Below are 19,775 nucleotides of genomic sequence, written 5' to 3'. Positions count from 1 at the left end.
TCATAAAGTAGACACTTCATAAATGAGGGCTATTATTATAAGCACTTGAGATATCAGTATCGGTACATCTAATGGACTAATTTATATATGTGTCAATAGCCAGTATGCCATAAGACCATGTTTTCTGTTGTGTGTGATTCAGTGTATTTCTATAGCTGAAAGCTAATTTCCACGTTTGGTCTCTGACCTTTAAAATTACTGAATGTGCTGCTCTCAAGTGACATAATCTTTTCTATACTCGACACTGACTTGCAAAATTTGATGTCCGGAAGGCTAAAACATAATTTTCATGAGCAAGACAACAGTGTAACAATCCTGGGACTATCTCATTAAATCTGACCACAGCAAAGTCTTGGTGACCATCAAGGGACAAGCCTTCTGCTATCACAGGACCTTCAGGCAGGGGAACCATGAACAGGCTCCCATGAGAAGGTTCCAAAGCCCCAGTGAATACATGATGCACTCTGTGCATAGAATGAAGAAGGGGTTCTCAAACTGCATAGAGTCATGTGGGGGAACTTTACAACTTACTGAAATTCAGGCACTACCCAACCCAGTGAATCACAGTCTCTGGGGGTGGAGCCTGCACCCTGGAAAATTTTACAAGCTCTCCAGGTTACTGTCCTGTGTAGCATGGGTTAAAAAAAAAAAAAAAATCACTGGGCTAAAGAAATACTCTGATTGGTTGATGGTCTTTAAAAGTTGTGATCATTCTTTTCATAAGAAGGCTGAAAATTATAGAAGCAACAACAAGAAAAACAGAACCCAAGAAAGAAGAGATGAAGAGAGGAAGAAGGGGATGATCTTTCGGTGGGGGGCAGTGGGGTAAGTGGTCATTAAAGCAGGGGGTGGTGCTGCCCTGAGGATCTTAGAGACTGCAGGTCTGCAGTCTGGGGGAGAGCAGCCATGGATATACACCATCTCTCCAGCTTTTGCTAGGGAAATACCTCTCCTGGGGGAAGGAGAGAACAGGAGGTAGGGGTAAATGGGGAGGGGGTGTGTGGATAAACTGAGGAAAGAAAGTCAATTCTGTTGCCAAGTGTACAGCCCTAACTCTTCACCTCTGACTGCCCAACCTCATTTGTACCTCAATACCTTTCCATGTTCTGTTCCTTCCACCCCAGATACTACTTTCTCCTTCTCCATCATGCAAAGGCCATCAAATATCACCTCCTATGTGAAGTCTTTCCTGATTTCCTCTGGCACAATTAACTGCTTGTCTAGTCAGTCAATGTGCATTTCTCTCAGAACATTTTGTATATTCCCCTTGGTCACAACTCATTACATTAGTCTGTGGTTTATGCATATGCCCTGCATGCTCCGGTCTGGTTGTTTTCTGTGTCTCATCTTTGGTTGCTGCAACAGTGCCTGGCATACAGTATAAATTCAGGATTTTTTTTAAAGGAGCCTGCAGCACTGTAGTAGACATATTGCTGTGGTCTGCACAGCATCCTTGTGATAGCTGGCCCATCCTATAGGATTCTGGAGGAAGTGTCAATCACAATGACTTATCTGTCCACTGGCCTTAGGGGTCAGCAGGTGACCCAGGCAGGGTAATTAAGAGTCTTGCCACAAAAAGTGATATATGGAGACTGAGGAAGAGAGCCCCTGTTCCAAGGCCTATAAGGATCTTAGCTGAGACTGCCAAAATTATCTTGTTAGTCACAAGCGCAGAGCTCCTTTGGCAGGAATGAATACTGCTAAATTTTGACACATTGAGAAACAGAGAGAGGTATAATCCCTAGAGGGAGAGAGAGAGAGAGAGAGGATGGACCCTGATGAAGTCATTGAGCACCTGGATGCAACTATGCCTGATGCTCAACCAGGGCTTGCAGACTTCCCAGGGACCTGTGCCGACAAAGTCATAATTTTGCTGGTATTACTGTTGGATTTGTCACTTGCAGCGGAAGTTATTTGCACCAACTCAATCATATCGCAATAATGATACTGATGATGAAGCCGCCAGTCATAAAAAATTACATTTGATTCTTCTGTTTGTGCAATCAGTAGAGAATAAGTTCATTTTAAAACAAAGGTTTTCAAACTGTTTACAGGGTGCAAGGTATCTGTGGAGGACTCTCAGGGAACAAATTACGGATAAATCGAAAGGCAAGTGCCATGGGCTTGGTCTGCTCCTTTCTTTTTTAATTGAAGTAACTCTTTATTCTGTTTTATATGTTGGGATTCCATATTTCTACTTGAAAAAAAAAAAACTCCCACTGTTAAAAACAAAACAAGAAGGGTGAAAACAAATGCATTAAAGTGTATCCTCAAAAACAGTATATTTTAAATATTTCCTCACATCACACATTAGCCCTCAGCTACCTGAAAACTTTACTTGCTTGGAATGATTCATTCTGTAAAGGATCTGAGGAAATGAAGTTTTGCTGTAATTGAACAGACGGCTGGAAACATTGGACAAAGACGGAAAAACACCACCACGATTCCTGAGATCCGATAGGACATTTTGTCTCCAAACCCTCGTCCACAGGGAACAATCCCAAATGCTATTTGAGTGTGTTGCAAGAAATCCCTATGTGGATAAGAATAGAAGGTTCAGCATTCGGTAGTCTTTGGAAAACGGAACCAGACAGAAACCCTTAAAAAAGGGTTTTGAACAAAAACTTCTGAAGAGTAGCTTTGTAAACTCAGTCCCTAAACCATGCTTGCCTTGTCTGCCTTCCTCAATGCTGACGTGTAGTCCTGCTCAGCCGGAGCCATTTTCTGATAATCCTCAAACTCATTTCCTCCTCTCCACCTTCACTGCCTCTGAGTCTCTCCTTTTTCAGAAATCCCTCCCGGGCCTCCACCTGCACCGGCTCCCCCACCCTCTAGCTGCCTCATGGCGGCCATGTTGAGCCCCCCGCACACAGAATGCGACCCCCGTCCTGGCTTCACTGCTGCTTCGAACCTGCCAAAGGCTGAGGCTGCGTCCTCCTCCCGGCGCCTTGCTTTTGCACAGCTCCTCTCCTCTCCCACTGCTTCCTCTTGCAAACATACAGCCCCACAACCCAGACCTGCAAGGGGTTGTCTCCTGACCTCAGTGCCTTTGCCAGGGAGGTGCAGCCGGGACTCCGAATCACTATTCTACACCAGTGTTTCTCCATTTTTAAAGTTGGCTTTAAAAAAAAAAAATTACCTGTGCCTCTTGTTAAAACACAGGTTCTGATTCAGTCAATCTGGGGTGAGGCCCAAGGTGCTTCATTCCTAACAAGCCCCCAGATGATGCTAACACTGCTGGGGAAGGGACTATGCTTTTTGAGTAACAAGATCGGCTATCACTTAGAGAGGAAACCTTGCCTAAATAACCTCCCCTCACCCTCACTCACCTGCCCTCTAGAATTAGGTACATCTGAAAGCCTCTGCTTGCAATCAGATGATGATGATGATAGCAGTTAATACTGAGTGCTCACGATGAACCCCACGCTGTTCCAAGGGCTTCGGCTTTAGAACTCATCTGTTTCAGCACAACCACGCTAAGCTAGTATTATCACTGTTATTTTTAAGATAGGAAACTGAGGCACACAGAGGCTGAGTAACTTACCCAGGGCCACAGAGCTGGTAAATAGGGGAGGTTGGCTTAAACTCCGGCCAGTTGTCTCTGGATCCCACACATTTTTACCCAATGCTACTCTGGAGAATTCCCAACTGACAGAGAGTCCTGCCTGTGCTTCCTCAGCTCTTTCTGCTTTCCTCTGTCCCAACACACACAATAATATATTACAGTAGACTGGGGGCGCCTGGGTGGCTCAGTCGTTGGGCGTCTGCCTTCGGCTCAGGTCATGATCCCAGGTCCTGGGATCGAGCCCCGCATCGGGCTCCCTGCTCGGCGGGAAGCCTGCTTCTCCCTCTCCCACTCCCCCTGCTTGTGTTCCCTCTCTCGCTGTGTCTCTCTCTGTCAAATAAATAAATAAAATCTTAAAAAAAAAAAATATATATATATATATTACAGTAGACTGTATACTTACCACTCTCTCCACATCAGACAGTGAATTCTTCGAGACTGGGATCCTTTCTGATTTAACTCTGAATCCCAGGCACCCCCAGCAATTCCTGTCCTACAGTTGATGCTAGTGACATATTTCTAAGCTACTGAGTTGCACAAACATTCATAGAACTTACAATGTTTCCATCCCTCTCTGACAAAGTTTACTTTGATTTCAGGGGATCTGAAACTTAAGAATGTGCATCAGAATCACATAGAGGGCTTGTTAAAACGCTGATTGCTGGCGCCCACCCCCACAGTTGGCTTCAGTAAGTTTAGTGTGGCTCCTGAAAACTTGCATTCTGAAAGGTTCCCAGGTGATAGTGATGCTGCTGGTCTGAGAATCACACTTTGAGGACCACTGCTTTATTTACCTCCTTCTAGGTATCAGCTTCCTTTCACAAAGGATCCTAAGACAGGACACAGAATGTCCCATTTCAGGGGGGAGATAAGGAAAACTCTGTGACCCAAGAGAATGTTTACATCTCCTATTCAGGGGCATAAACAAAGCCTAAAATAAATATCATAATTTACTAACAACTCAGAGACTTGTTTTATTTTCTATTGGAAAAAAAAAATCAAGTGAATTAGCAAAGGACATTGAAAGCAGAAACCAAAATCAAATGGGGAATTTGGTTCTAGATACTCCTACTTAAGCCTTCTGTGTACTGTGTACATTTCACTTTGATTCTCTATGCTAAGTACTCAGGATACAGTGTAAGCCAGACAGGCCTCTGGAAGTATATAGTCTAGCAGGAAAGGGGGCAAAAAATATGCAAACATATAAAGAAAGGAAATAATTACAGATAGGGAAATGTTCTAGTAGGGAAATAAGCAATATGCTAAGGGAGAGGACAATGGTGGGGGAAGGCAGTGCTCATTTAAGGCAGGGAGGTTGTGCAGGCCTCTTTAAGAGAGTGATATCTTCAACTGAGCCCCCAAGAATGAGAAAATGTCAGCCTGTGACTAGCCAGGAAAGAATGTTCCAGACAGAGGGGAGCAAAGGTAAGCACCCTGGTCTCAGAAGGAGGTTGACATGTTTTTGAACCCTAAAGGAGGCCAGTGTGCTTGAAGCATAGGTGTGAGGCGGGCCTTTGTACTGCTGGGGAAGTCTGGATTGTAGTCTCAGTGCAATAGGAAGGAACTAGAAGGGTTTCAGAAGAAAAGTGTCATATCTGATTTGCATTTGAAAAAGATCACTCAGGCCGCCCTGTGGAGAAAGATTTGTAAGGGGCAACAGTAATAGGGAAAGGCTCAGTCAGGAATTAATCTTACTATGCAATGTGCAACATGAAACACCTAACAGTTTGAAGGGGGTGGGAGCGGGGAGAGGTTTATCAGCTGCACCAATTAAAACTTTACAGCCTGCTCAAATAATCCACTTGCATCACACTGTTTAAAGACAACATCCATAAACCATCCTGGGCTAATTGTAGCAAGTTGCTGCAATGCAGACCTCTAGCTCGCTGGAAAAGTCCATGGAAGACCTGCACTGAGAGCATCCTTACCAGAATGGATGTGTAGAATCCTCCAGAAGGGAAGATTTACAGAACATGGTGGCCCTCTGAGAGCTGAGAAAAATAGATGATGAGGCACTATTTTTCTGTCTTAAAAAATAAGGTCTTTTTAAATTAGAAATGAAATTCAAGTCTATAGATGACTGTCAGTGACAATGGCCAACACCTGGCATGTACAGAGCCCTGTTGTCCTAAACACTGACACATATTGACACATTCAATCCACCCATGAGGCAGGCACAATGATTCCACCATCCTCCTTTGATAGATAAGGAAATCTGAGGCACAGAAAGGGTAAGTAATTTGCCCAAGATTACACAGGTGATAGGTGTTGGAGATGAGGCTCGAAATCAGTCAGTCTCGTTCAGGAGTTGTGGCCTTAACCATCATACTATTGCTTCTAGAGAATTTGCAAAATAAGAAAAAGTAACTGCAGTCACTGAGAAGGAGACCCCACATTATAAGTTTTGTTGTATCATCACCGTAATCCCTGGGTCAGAGTAACCTAGCTCTGACGATGAGCTGATACCGGATACTGAGCTTCACTGTCTGCTGTTTTGCAGTAAAGAGACAAAATCAGAGACAGAAACTGAGTTCTGAGATAACAGCCTCATACCAATGATATATGCAAACACAAAAAAATGTATACTGCTGTTTTTATTTTTATTCATTTATTTATTTATAAATATTGTATTTATTTTTCTGAGAGAGAGAGAGAATGAGTGGGGAAGGGGGAGAAGGAGAAGGAGAGGGAGAGAATCCCAAGCAGACTCCACACTGAGTATGGAGCCCCCCGCCACGGGGAGGGGGGCCTCAATCCCACGACCCCGAGATCATGACCTGAACCAAAACCAAAAGTTAGGCACCCAACCGACTCAGCCACCCAGGCTGCCCCATATCGCTGTTTTTAAAAGATTCTGCAGTTGGGTTAGCCCGGTGATGGGTATTAAGGAGGCAAGTATTGCACGGAGCACTGGGTGTTATACGCAAACAATGAATCATGGAACACTACATCAAAAACTAATGATGCACTGTATGGGGACTAACATAACATAATAAAATAAAAAAAGAGACTCTGCAGAACCTCAATAAAATTTTGTATAACTTTAGATCCTGTGGAACAGTTATCAAAACTCAGTTTTCCTAAAATGAGGGAGACAACGTTTCAGAAGAAAGAACACAGCTAGCGATACCAACTACTGACCCTACAACACGGCGGCTGCAGGAGCCAACCTCGCCCCTGGCTGGTCGTGGGGTTGAGATCTAATTCATGGCGGCACTGCCAGAGCCAAGGACAGTGCCTGGCATACAATACCTGTGATAAAATTGGCTGAGGGAAACGGGCAATTGCCTTGAAGTCCCCGTTGTACAGCTTACTAGCTACACGACCTTGGTTCTATCACTTAACCCTTCTAGGCTCAGTTTATCCATGTGTAAATCAAGGATATTATCTACCCTGCATCATTATCATGTGTATGGGGAAAGGGGCAGGAAGGAGGTGAAGATGCTAGATCAGCGCTTAGCCCAGGCTATAGACTCAGTAAGTGGTAACTGCTACTCTATTGTTTTACTTGCTTTTAGACTTGAAAACTAGCATTAAGGCCAAACAAGTTAGAAAAACAAAGTCTTTAACATAAAAGCATGATTGCAGTCAGCCTTCTGAGAAGTATTTTACAAAAAAAAATATATTCTTTTCCAGTTAACAAAAAATATAGACCCAAAGTGACTTGATAGAGAAATTTGAGAGTTAGTTCAATGTCATGGTTAAAGGAATAGACTCTGGACCAAAGCTCAGCCTCACCACTCATTAGCTGTGTAATCTTGGGTGAGTTACTAAACATGTCTGGGCCTCAGTTCTCTCATCTGTAAGATGGGAATGTTAACAGTAACCTGCTTCATGGAATTGTTGTGAGTACTAAATGAGATAGCATATATAAGGCATTTAAAAGGCCTAAAAGGATGTGAGCACTCAGAGTGTCAACTATTGGGATTATTATGTTGTTTTCACAGTGTATGTTTAAGGCAAAATCAGGAAAGTTGTAAAAATAGGCAAAACACTGGGCTTGTGTCTTGTCATGGTTTGTGTCTGCATGTGGTTAACAAAGTAACCAACTCCAAAGAAAGAGAGATTATTTCAAACTATATTACAAAGCTATGATAATCAAAACATTATAGTACTGGCATGAAAATGGACACACAGATCAATAAAATAGAATAGAGAGAGCCCACATATGTATTATATATGGGGTCACACATATGTAGTCAATTCATCTATGACAAAGGAAGCTGGAATGGAGAAAAGACAGTCTCTTCAATAAATGGTGTTGGGAAAACTGGACTGCTACATGCAAAACAATGAAACTGGACTATTTTCTTACACCATATACAAAAGCAAATTCAAAATAGATTCAAGATTTAAATGTAAGATCTGAAACCATAAAAAATCCTAGAAGAGAACATAGGTAGTAAGCTCTTTGACATCGTCTTAGCAATATTATTTTTGGATCTGTCTCTTCAGGCAAGGGCAACAAAAGCTAAAATTAACATGGGATTACATCGAACTAAAAAGCTTCTGCACAGCGAAGGAAACCATCAACCAAATGTAAAGGCAAGGAGATATTTGCAAATCATACATCTCTTAATGGATTGATATCCAAAATATATAAAAACTTATACAACCTCATATCAAAAAAACAACCTGATTTAAAAATGGACAGAGGACCTGAATAGACATTTTCCCAAAGAAAAAATCCAGATGGCCAAGAGACACATGGAAAGATGCTCAACATCACTCATCATCAGGGAAATGCAAGTCAAAACCACAATGAGGGGCGCCTGGGTGGCTCAGTCGTTGAGCGTCTGCCTTCGGCTCAGGTCGTGATCCCGGGGTCCTGGGATCGAGCCCCGCATTGGGCTCCCTGCTCTGCGGGAAGCCTGCTTCTCCCTCTCCCACTCCCCTGCTTGTGTTCCCTCTCTCGCTGTGTCTCTCTCTGTCACATAAATAAATAAAATCTTTTAAAAAAAAAAAAACCACAATGAGGTATCACCTCAGTCAGATTGACTATTATCAAGAAGACAAAAGATAGCAAGTGTTGGTGAGGACGTGGGATAAAGGGAATCCTTGCACACTGTTGGAGGGAATAAATTGGGGCAGCCACTGTGGAAAACAATATGGAAGTTCCTCAAAACTTAAAAATAGAACTACCATACAACCCAGCAATTCCACTTCTGGGTAATTATCTGAAGAAAATGAAAACACCCCTGTGTTCATTGCAGCATTATTTACAATAGCCAAAGTAGGGAAGCAACCGAAGTCCATTGATAGATGAATGGATAAAGGGGATGCGGTGTGTGTGTGTGTGTGTGTGTGTGTGTGCGCGTGTGGATATTACCCATAAAAAATAATGAAATCTTGCCATTCATGAAAACATGGATATAGCTAGAGGGGATTATGCTAAGTGAAGTAAGTCAGACAGAGAAAGACAAATACTGTATGATTTCACTTATATGTAGAATCTAAAAACAAAACAAAACAGAAACAGACTCCTAGATACAGAAAGCAAACTGTTGGTTTATCAGAATGGGGAGGAGTTGGGGGGGCAAGTGAAATAGGTGAAGGAGATTTAGAGGTACCAACTTCTAGTTATAGAGTATGTAAGTCATGGGGATGTAATGTACAGCATAGGGAATATGGTTAATAATATTATAATAACTTTGTATGGTGACTGATGGTAACTAGACTTCTTGGGATCATTTTGTAATGTATAAAAATATTGAGTCACTACAAAGTACACCTGAAACTAACAATATATTGTATGCCAATTATGATTCAATTTAAAAAAGAAAGAAAGCAAGAAAAGAGAGACATTGCCACTCTCATTATATTCTAGCATTGGACAATTCAGAGATGCTGTTTGACAATCCTAATAGCTACAGGCTGGCTATTGAATGACTTACAAAAACAACAAGAAAGAGGAGCCATTGTTTGATGCCTAAAAGTTACAGGAAATGAAAGGGAAGGTTTGGGTGTGTAAAACAGTATTGTTCCACTCCATAAGGCAATTAGTGTAATCTGGGTAGAGACAGCACAGAGCACCGGCATATCCAGGAACTCCCTTTTCTGTTCTATCAAAGGATAATATATATTTTCACCTTCAGAAAGGTTAGGTAATTATAAATGTATTCTCCTTACTCATAATATTTTAAGCAAGTAATTGTTGCCCATGGGAAAATGTTTAATTATTTCTGATGAACAGCTGTGGCACAGAAATGAGAGAACATGACAGGCAGTGTAGAAACCGCGGCCCAGTTCTTAATTGTGTGGGAATCTTGTCTTTTCATCGTGGAAAAAAAAAATCCCATATTGATTTTTCTCTCAATTGATTTCACAAAATTTTTTCCTTTAGCAACACTGACTTTCACCAATTATAGCATCTTCTCCATTTCCCTAGGCCAGAGGCTGCTTCCTGCCTTCGTGATGGAAACCTGATCCATTTTAGGGTTGGGCTGCCCAGCTAGTGCCCCTTTGCATACAATACAATCTCAAAACTGTACCCCTCCCCTCCCCCGGGGCCACTGTTTTTTGTACCTCTCCCCTCCCCCTGGGTCAATGTTTTTAAAGGGAAAGGGAAATGGTGGGAGAATGCAGCTTTGACACTGCACAAAGAGGTGGGAGGGGGCGTTTCTCACTCCCTGAGTGGGAGTGGGGAACACAAGGGGAGGGGAGGCTCTGAGCACCTTGGCGATGACCATGCACCCTGCTATGGGTTCTTCATGTTTCGGGACAGGAAACCAGCTGAAGGGGTAACTGGCAGGGACTACAGACAAGCCCTATGAAGCTCTCTTCCCTGTACCGGGCACCTACCACCTTTGCACTCAGGGTGCGTGCAGCGGCTAAGAGCAAGCAGCTTGGGAATCAGACAGCCCTGACTGCAAGCCTGCCCTTTTCCAACAGGGCAATAGAGTAGGCACCACTGTCCCCTTTTACGGATTTAGGAAACTGAGGCTCAGACTGGTCAAGGGGCTTTCCCAAGACAGAGTTTGACTGGGACCTTGAACCATCTTATTTTCAAGCCTACCACTCCCAATGGCTGGGATACTTCCATACAGTATTTCTCTACATTTACAGAGTCACTTTAACTCTAAAATAGGTCATTTTATAACTTAAATTTTAATTTACTGTTTATAGACATGTATGATGCTAGTCAACTTTTCTCAAATATGTATTGCGGTAATTGTAGATTCACATGGAGTTGTAAGAAATCATAATGAGGTCCCATGTACATGATAGTCAACTTTTGGATGAAGGTTTTATATCAAATATGAAAGACTTTGGACCAAGGGGCCTTAGTAAAAAGAAACACGTCAGGCAGCAAATATGTGGCCTATATTTATTAGACTTTACAAGTCTTATATTTGCAAGCAGCCTAAATATTTTTTAAGTCTGCAGACATTAAAGCTCTGTTGCCTGCCATCACCTCTCAGCTTTGTGAACCCCTGTGGCCTCTTTGTCCCCACACTTGTGAAAAAAGGATGATCATAGTCAAGTCACTTACAGGATTGTTGTGGGATTAAATGGGTTAATGCACATAAAGTGCTTAGAACATATAACCAGCTGATCTTTGATATTCCTGGAATATATCTACATTTTGTGTATGTGTGCATTAGCCAAAGAAAAAATGCAATCTTTTTTCACCTATTCCTTGCCCTTTTGGGTAGGGTGGGGGTGGGGACTGGTTTGTTTTAGAGACTGGGAATCAGGGTGCAGCTTTTATGTTTTAACCTAAACAACATTTACTTAGTGGTTTTATTCATCCGTATCATCAATAAATGTGTTCTTTCATATGTGGGAAATTCAACTTTTTTTAATAACAGATTTTCCTGCTTGTGGGAAGATATTCAAAGGCATCAGCAGTTTCTTGCAAAGGTGTGAATTTTATTCCTTTTTTTCCTTTGTGAAGTCTTGAATAGAAAGTACAGTACATGATAAAAAAAAAGTTTCCTCATGAAATAGAAACTATTTCCTAATTTCATCCGGATTCTGGAGGCAAAGTGGAAAGTATATGATCTGATCCCATTGTTAGATGTGGAAGTTCTTAGAAAATTCTCTCATTTTGTCCTATTCAAGAGATCTCTCTCTAAAGAACTCAAGCAGTGTTTGTATCCATTTTACTGACTGGTAAATGATTACAGCAGACAGAGGCTTAACAGAATAAAGGTCAAGGCAGTTGAAGGTGTCTTAGGGGTTACTCCCTACCTTACTCCCCCCACCACCCCCATCAGCTCCAGACTCCCAACCACCATCACATGCACAGACCACACCTCCATCATTACCACCACTTGACAAGGAAACCAAAGTCCACAAAGCAGCAATGTTTTGCTGATGTACACAAAGCCATCCACGGGTGAATGGCAGGCAAAAAAGGGTTCTTCAGAATCCCCCATGATACTTTCATCCAGCCTTTGTCTTAACCCTCACACAGCACACAGCATATGTTTCACGGTCCTGCCCCGGACTCTACTAGAAGTAGATGTACCTCTGAGCACTCCGTGCTCAGCATCCAATTTCTCTCCTAGTGGCTGCTCAGGAAATATATTCCCAACAGAAGTGAACGCAAACCTCCCTTCCTGACATATGCTTTCTATCCTAGACTCTCCCGTCTGCATCCAGAAGTCCTGTTTTTCAAGGGTGATTTTCTAAAAGGCGGTGTTGGGCTAGGACTGGGGACAGATACCACGAGTGCCACTGGGCACAGGCTCATGGCAGTCATTAGGGAACATGGCAGGCGCTGAGGTAGTGGGATGGAGGAGTCTCCCATGGAGAGGTACACTTGGACCGTGCACTGTGGGATGCTGGGGGGATCAGAGGAGACCTTGGTTTCCTGCTGCCTCTTGATTTGGGAGGGGGGAGATTTGCCTGACCACTCTGGGAAAGCTCGAGCTTTATTATCAGCGTGTCAGCCTCACAAGAATGAGGAATACCCTGTTCTAGGATTGCCTAGTGGACAAGGCTAAGCAACCTTAGCAGGACTGCAGGGGTTACTCTGAGGACATATTGGCTTGTCTAACCTCAGTTGGGAGATATGAGTCAATCCATCCTTCACAAGGTTTCAGACCTTTGTCCATCTGGCCAACCTAGGTATTTAAGTCCCTGACCCTGGTCCATGGGGAAGGCTGGTAGTGTTATTGTTTATGATGGGTCATCTTAATGTGATTCCTTCCTGTAGAAGACCTTCCTGACTTCCTGGGTTAACCTGTTTTATGCTTCCTGTTGGAACAGCAGCTTTTGTAATCACTTGACCAATGTCCTCTTCCTTGCGAGACCACAGGTTCCATGAGGGCAGGGACTATATTTTCCAGTTCACCGCCACATTCCTTTAACCTAGCACAGACCCTGGTACACCGTAGGTGCTTAATAAACACTTTTAAAATAAATGACTGACAAGAAAAACAAATAGTGTGTAACCTGGAAAGTTTATTTTTGTATTAGCTAATATGGTTGTACCTGTATTAGCTGGTACCTGTATTAGCTAGTACAGTTGGTTTGCATGTGATCCGTACGAAGGAAAATGAGTATCCTAACTTTTACCAATGAGGAAAACAAATATTAAAGAGGTTCAGCTGCTCACAGCAAGGTGAAAGTTGAAGTCACCCTGGGATCTTCCAGTCTAGCTCTCTTGCTGTGATATTCTGTGAACTTCCTCCTTGCTCTTTAAATTCTTTCTATTCTCCTAAGCCCCAAAGATAAACTTAGAATCACCAGAGCCTTCCATCCCCCACACCTGCTGTGGGATCCCAATTAATAACTGCAAAAAGCATTTGCTATTGTTTTGAGGAGCTGGGAAATCAATGTGTTCATTAGCAAGCTCCCCCTCCCTACAGTCAGCTAGGAAGACGAGGTGCTGGGGCCTGTTCTCTGTATTTCTCTTCAACCATCTGTGACTAAAAGTGTTCTTTAAATTCACTCGCCCCAACTCATAATCAGAATTTCATCTCATCTTTAGCTCTCCTGCCCACCCTAATAACACCCCCACCCCTGCAAAGAAAACCCCAGAACCCCCTCTGGCCCTCTTTCCCAGACCCTCCCCAGTCGTCAGGAAAGGGGGCCTACAGGTGGTGGGCAGCTTTCAGTCTCAATTTTTGCTGAAAAGGAAAGTAGGCTTTCATCCTCAGTGTGCCCCCGTCTGTCAGGCACTGTGTATATTCATGGCTTGTTAGTGCAGACACTCCAAAGGGAAGCAGATGATGTAAGCTTCAGACAGAGGCTAAATCTGAGCCCGCAGAACCCCAGCTCCCCTCCCTTCTGCTCAGAGCCAACCCCATTTCCTGGGGTACAGGCTGATGCGGCAGCACCAGGCTAAACCAAATCCCAAATGATGTGAGTTTTGAGAATCTACCCTATACACTGAACTTGGTCGGTATAGGATCAGCCACCAGGGATAGTAAAATACTCTTTTTATTTAAAACAAAATTTAAACCTACTTTTTAAAAATGACTTATCCACCTATTTTAGAGAGAAAGAGAGAGAGAGAGCACATGAGTTGGGGGAGGGGCACAGAGGGAGAGGGAGAGAATCTGAAGCAGGACTCCCTGCTGAGTGTGAGCCCAATGTGGGGCTCAATCTCACCACCCCAAGATAATGACCTGAGCAGAAATCAAGAGTTGGCCGCTTAACCGACTGAGCCACTCAGGTGCCCCTAAACCTACTTTAAAGTTGCAATTATAACATAATGAATACCTCATTATCCTTTACCTAGATGCACAAACTCTTAATATTTTGCCACATTCATCTGATCTCTTTCCCTATACACTCCCCCCCTTAAGCCAGTGGAGAGTAAGTTGGCAACCTCATAACCCTTTACCCATAAATTCTTTAGCATGTATCTTCTAAGAAAAAGAATATTTTCCTGCCTATCCACCATACTATGATCTCGCTCAGTATATTAGAGAACTGTTATCTAATATACACTCCATGTTCACACGTCTCCAACTGTTCCATAATGCCCTTTGAACATTTCTTTGCCATGTAGGATCTAATCAAGGATCATGTGTTGCATTTAATTGTCATTTCTTGTTAACCCATAATCTAAAACTGGTCCTCAGCCTTCCCTCCCACCCCCCATGATACTGACACTTTTGAACAGCATAAGCCAGTTGTTCTTCAGAATAATCCTCAGTCTGAATCACATGATTCCAGTTAGCCCTATCACTGATGACTTTAAAATTATTATACGGTAAATACAGTGTCGACCAGATTTCTTCATTGTAAAGATAAAAGGTTATTCTTTTTCCCCGAGTAATTAGTCAGCACTCTGCAGGATGCTGTTTGAGAGCATATGTATGTCCTTTTCCCAAATAACTTTTAATATGATGATTTTAGCATCCGTTGGTAATACTTATCTAAACCAATCATTATACTAGCAGTTGCAAAAGGGTGGTTTTCTAATTCCACCATTCCTCATACAGTGGTTGGTGTTTTCCCTACAAAGAGCTTTCTCTCTTCCTCTACAATTGTTAGTATCACTCTAGATTCATGGATTCTTTTTTCTATTACTTGGTGTATTAGAATCCATTGCTGTCCTTATTCTTTCTGTTGCTCCAATGCATTTCTTGAAGGAAAAAAAAATTTAAGCCGTCTAGCTCCTTCCCATCCTGTTTCTCTCCAAACTCAGTCCTCTGAGGCTTCACTCCCTGACTCCTCCTCTTCTCACTGTTGACTTTTTTTTTTTAGATGTACCAGAGTTTATTTATTCATTCACCTATTGAAGGACATCTTGGTTGCTTCCAAATTTTAACAATTATAGATAAACCTGCTATAAATATCAAGGGCAGATTTTTGTGTGGACGTAAGTAATCAACTCTTTGGATAAATACCAAGGAGTACACTTGCTGTATCATTTGGTAATAGTAGGTTTGGTTTTTTGTTTGTTTGTTTTTAAATTTTATTTTATTATGTTATGTTAATCACCATACATTACGTCATTAGTTTTTGATGTAGTGTTCCATGATTCATTGTTTGCATATAACACCCAGTGCTCCATGCAGAACGTGCCTCCTTTAATACCCATCACCAGGCTAACCCATCCTCCCACCCCCCTCCCCTCTAGAACCCTCAGTTTGTTTCTCAGAGTCCATAGTCTTTCATGGTTCATCTCCCTCTCCGATTTTCCCCCCTTCATTCTTCCCCTCCTGCTATCTTCTTCTTTTTTTTTTTTAACATATAATGTATTATTTGCTTCAGAGGTACAGATCTGTGATTCAACAGTCTTGCACACTTCACAGCACCCACCATAGCACATACCCTCCCCAATGTCTATCACCCAGCCACCCCATCCCTCCCACCCCCCACCACTCCAGCAACCCTCAGTTTGTTTCCTGAGATTAAGCATTCCTCATATCAGTGAGATCATATGATACATGTCTTTCTCTGATTGACTTATTTCGCTTAGCATAACACCCTCTAGTTCCATCCATGTCGTTGCAAATGGCAAGATTTTGTTTTTTTTGATGGCTGCATAATATTATTTCGTTGTGTATATCTACCACATCTTCTTTATCCATTCATCTGTTGATGGACATCTTGGCTCTTTCCCTAGTTTGGCTATTGTGGACATTGCTGCTATAAACATTGGGATGCACGTACCCCTTCAGATCCCCATTTGTATCTTTGGGGTAAATACCCAGTTCACTGCTGACTTTTATTCCTGACAGAGAAACCTGGGAAGTCACACAGAGGGATCTAGAACTGTATTAGAAAACCCATTTTCATGCCAAGCTCCTTGAGGGACGGGGTTATATGCCCTCATTGCTGTGTCCCCAGCACGCTGCCTGGCAGGTAGGCACTCCCTGGTGATTGCGCAATGCAGCCCAGCACCAAGTGCTTCAACTAAGCACAAAGTGGCAGCTCAGAATCTCAGACAATCTTTATCAGAGGACACGGAAAGAAAATTCACCTCGCCAGACTACTTAGAATGGTCCAGGCCTCTGATAAACTTAGCAAAAAGTAGTCAATTAGCTTGGATGTTTACATGAGATACAGATAAACTTATCTGGTGTTTTTAAGCCACTGTTATTCTGTGTCTGTATCACGCAGTTAACTTGATATCCTAGATAATATATTCCCCTTTGTACTTTAGGCTCTAGTTATAGTGGTGATTTCTGGTTCCTTGAACATATTACTCCAGTGCTTCTCAAAGGAAACACCTGGGAGACTTCTTAGAATGCAGATTCTGATTCAGTGGGTCTAGGCTAGAGACCTGCATTTCCAATAAGCTCTCAGGTGAGGCCAGTGCTATTTTGAGGACCACGGCACACTTTTATGATAGCAAGGCCTTATTCTGTTTCACATCTGGATGCGTTTGCAAATGCTGTTCTCTTTGCCTCAAATTCTTGCTCTCTTTGTGTATGTGAAAAATTCCTATTTATTCCTTAAAATCTTGCTCAAGGGTCATCTCTTTCCTTCACCAGCTGGTTGGTGCATACCTACTATGTGCCATCACTGTTTTAGGTCCTCGGATCCATGACTGTTCAAGATAAGAGAGGTCTGTGGCCTCAGAAACCCCACACTATAGTAGAGGGAAAGAGAAGGAGACTACAAAATAAGTAAACAAACCAATAAGATAACTGAAAATTGTGCTAAGTGCCATGGAAAAGGAAGAGGGAGAATGACCAGGGCAGGGACACTCCTTCAGGCACATGGTCAGGGAGGGTTTTACAGAGGGGAAGGTCATGTTGCTGAGATCTGAAAAAAGAAAAGTCAGCTCTATGAGCAGTTGGAGAGAGGGACACTCATTCCAGGCAGAGGGAAGAACAAGGACAATGTGCCAGAGAAAGTGAGGAGCTTGGAATGTTAAAGGACTGAAAATGAAGCAGGTGTAGCTTGAGGAAGTGTATGATGGGGACAGAGATATGAGCAGAGATTGGAGGAGCCAAGGGTTAGGTAATGTGGGACCTTTGGCCTTGGTAATGTGTTAGAATTTTATTGCAACTGAAAAGGGAAATCACTGGAGAGTTTTAAGCACAGGAATTATAGGATTTAATTTATGTTTTTAAAAGATCACTCTGGCTACTCCATGAAAAATGCATGGTAATAATAGCTGATGATAATAGCTAACATTTATTGATTGTGCTTATTATATGCCAGGCATTGCTCTGAGTGCTTACATATATTAACTCATTTAGTGCTCATAATAACCATATGAAATAGGTACTATTAATATTCTCATTTTATAGGTGAACAAATTGAGACAAAAAAGTTACGAAACTTGTCCAGGTCACGTAGCTACCACTTGTTGGAGCTAAGATTTGAACTCTACAGTAGGGCAAAGCATGCAGGTAGGGAGATAACATTAAGATGGACTCAGAGCAGTCAAAGTGAGGGATGTTGCTGCCTTGGACCAGAGCAGTGCTTACCAAGGTGGGAAGAAGAAGACAGATTTGAGAATTCTTTGGGGGTTGCAAATGGGAGTGGAGGGTTAAAGAATGAGGAGCCATCAAGGGTAGTTTCTAAAGTGTTGAACTTCAAGCAGATTGGGGGTGTGTCCACGTGCTGAGATGGGAAAGGCTGGAAAAGAAACCCATTTGATGGGAAATCAAGAGTTATGCTTTAAAATGTAAGTTTTGAGATGGTTATTCCGTATACAAGTGGAGAGGAGATGGCAAGTAGGTGTGAGTGTGGAGTTTAGAGTAAAGGCTGGGTCAGACATGTAAAACTGGGAATCGGCAGCATGAGTGGGGCATTCACCTACCATGGGAATGAGTGGAGCTGGAGAAGGGAATTCAGTAGTAAACTAGGATGCATCACATACAGAGGTTGGGAAGAAGAGAAGAAGCCAGAAAAATAGAAGGAAAGACAAGTGGTCAGAGAAGTAGGACCACCAATAGGGTGTGTACTCAGAGAAGCCAAGATAGACAAGTATATATAGAGGAGTGGAATGGATGTTCCTGGGCAGCTAAGGGAGAAGAAGTCAGAGAAGACTCCATTAAATTTGGCCTTGTGGATGTAGTACGGTCTGTCATTGTCTGAAGAGATTCCATGCTCCCTTTTCCCTTAGTACCAGAACCCCAAATTCTCATTTCCCAGTCTCTCTTACAGCCAGGCACATCCACGAAGCCAGATGCTGTAAACAGAAGTGCTGTGCGAACCTTCTGGAAAGGACTCCTAAAGGAGTTGACTCGGGAGGCAGAAGCCTCTTTCCCTTCCCGCTGCCTGGAATGTGGTTTGGGTGGTTGGAGACCCAGCAGCTATTGCGTATATAGAAGAGTTTGCACGACAATGTAGAGTATTCAGTAATAATGATGAACATATACCTCTACAGTGTCAGGCACTGCTCGAAATGCCTCATATATTTTTAATTCTTTAACTCTCAAAACAACCTTACGAGATAAATATTGTTATCCTTATTCTACATGACAAAAATAAGGCACAGGGAGGTTAACTACCTTGCCCATGGTACCACAGTTAGAACATGGCAGAACTAGTATATGAACCTAGGCAATGTGCCTTGGCTCCTAACTGTTGTGCCGTACTCCCTGAGATGGAGGTGTGAGGTCATGAAGTACAATCAGGCTGTGCTTTTATTCAGCTACATGGAGTTGCTCTGGGGAAGGGGGAAGGGAGGAGACGGAGGGGAAGGGGGAAGACAGAGGGGAAGACAGCTAGGCTTTCCAGAACTGTAGTCTGGACAGTCCAGCAGGACACGGAGGGAGAGGAGAGCTATTGAGGCCTGTTAATAAAGTAATTATACTGATGGGCCTTGGACTTTAAGTGAAGATGGGGGAGAACGGTACCTAGGGGGAAGATGGGATTTATCATGTTAAGATCCCATCTTCCTCTTCTCTAAATTAAGAGCCCTAAATAGGACGATTGCGCATCCTTTCTTTCTAGCTCTACAATTCTGTGATTCACTTCGTGCTCAATAAATATTTGTTGAATGAATAAATGAAGAGATGTGTATGCACATGGGCAATACACATTTTCTTAGCAAACTTACATATAAAAATAAGAGTATAATATACATTACATATTTGGTAAGCAAATGAGCATTTCAGGCAAAGAAAATACCTAGATCTTCGGGAAATGGAAGGTAAAAACATACACCTGCACACACATATCAATAGCATTATTTTATAATTACACCAAATGCAAATAAAGTTAAAACACAACTGCTCTATATCATTGGATATTCTGTATCTAAACTATTTGCGGTATGCCTTGGAATGCTTTATTGGGACATAAGCCGGGCTCTCAGCAGGGCCACACTGGGCATTAATGC

At 42.6% G+C, this 19,775-nt stretch overlaps 1 protein-coding gene across 7 annotated transcripts in view; it reads right to left on the bottom strand.

The window, feature by feature from the left end:
- DAB1 (DAB adaptor protein 1) overlaps window positions 1-19,775 on the bottom strand; it is a 1,119,086-nt gene that overhangs the window by 803,189 nt on the left and 296,122 nt on the right. The gene's annotated exons all lie outside the window — the stretch shown is intronic.

This window comes from Phoca vitulina, unplaced genomic scaffold (assembly GCF_004348235.1).
Source record: "Phoca vitulina isolate PV1807 unplaced genomic scaffold, GSC_HSeal_1.0 scaffold2, whole genome shotgun sequence".
Classification (NCBI taxonomy): domain Eukaryota; kingdom Metazoa; phylum Chordata; class Mammalia; order Carnivora; family Phocidae; genus Phoca; species Phoca vitulina.
The sequence above is the reverse complement of the archived record's forward strand: the minus strand, read 5'-3'. Positions and strand labels throughout refer to the sequence as shown.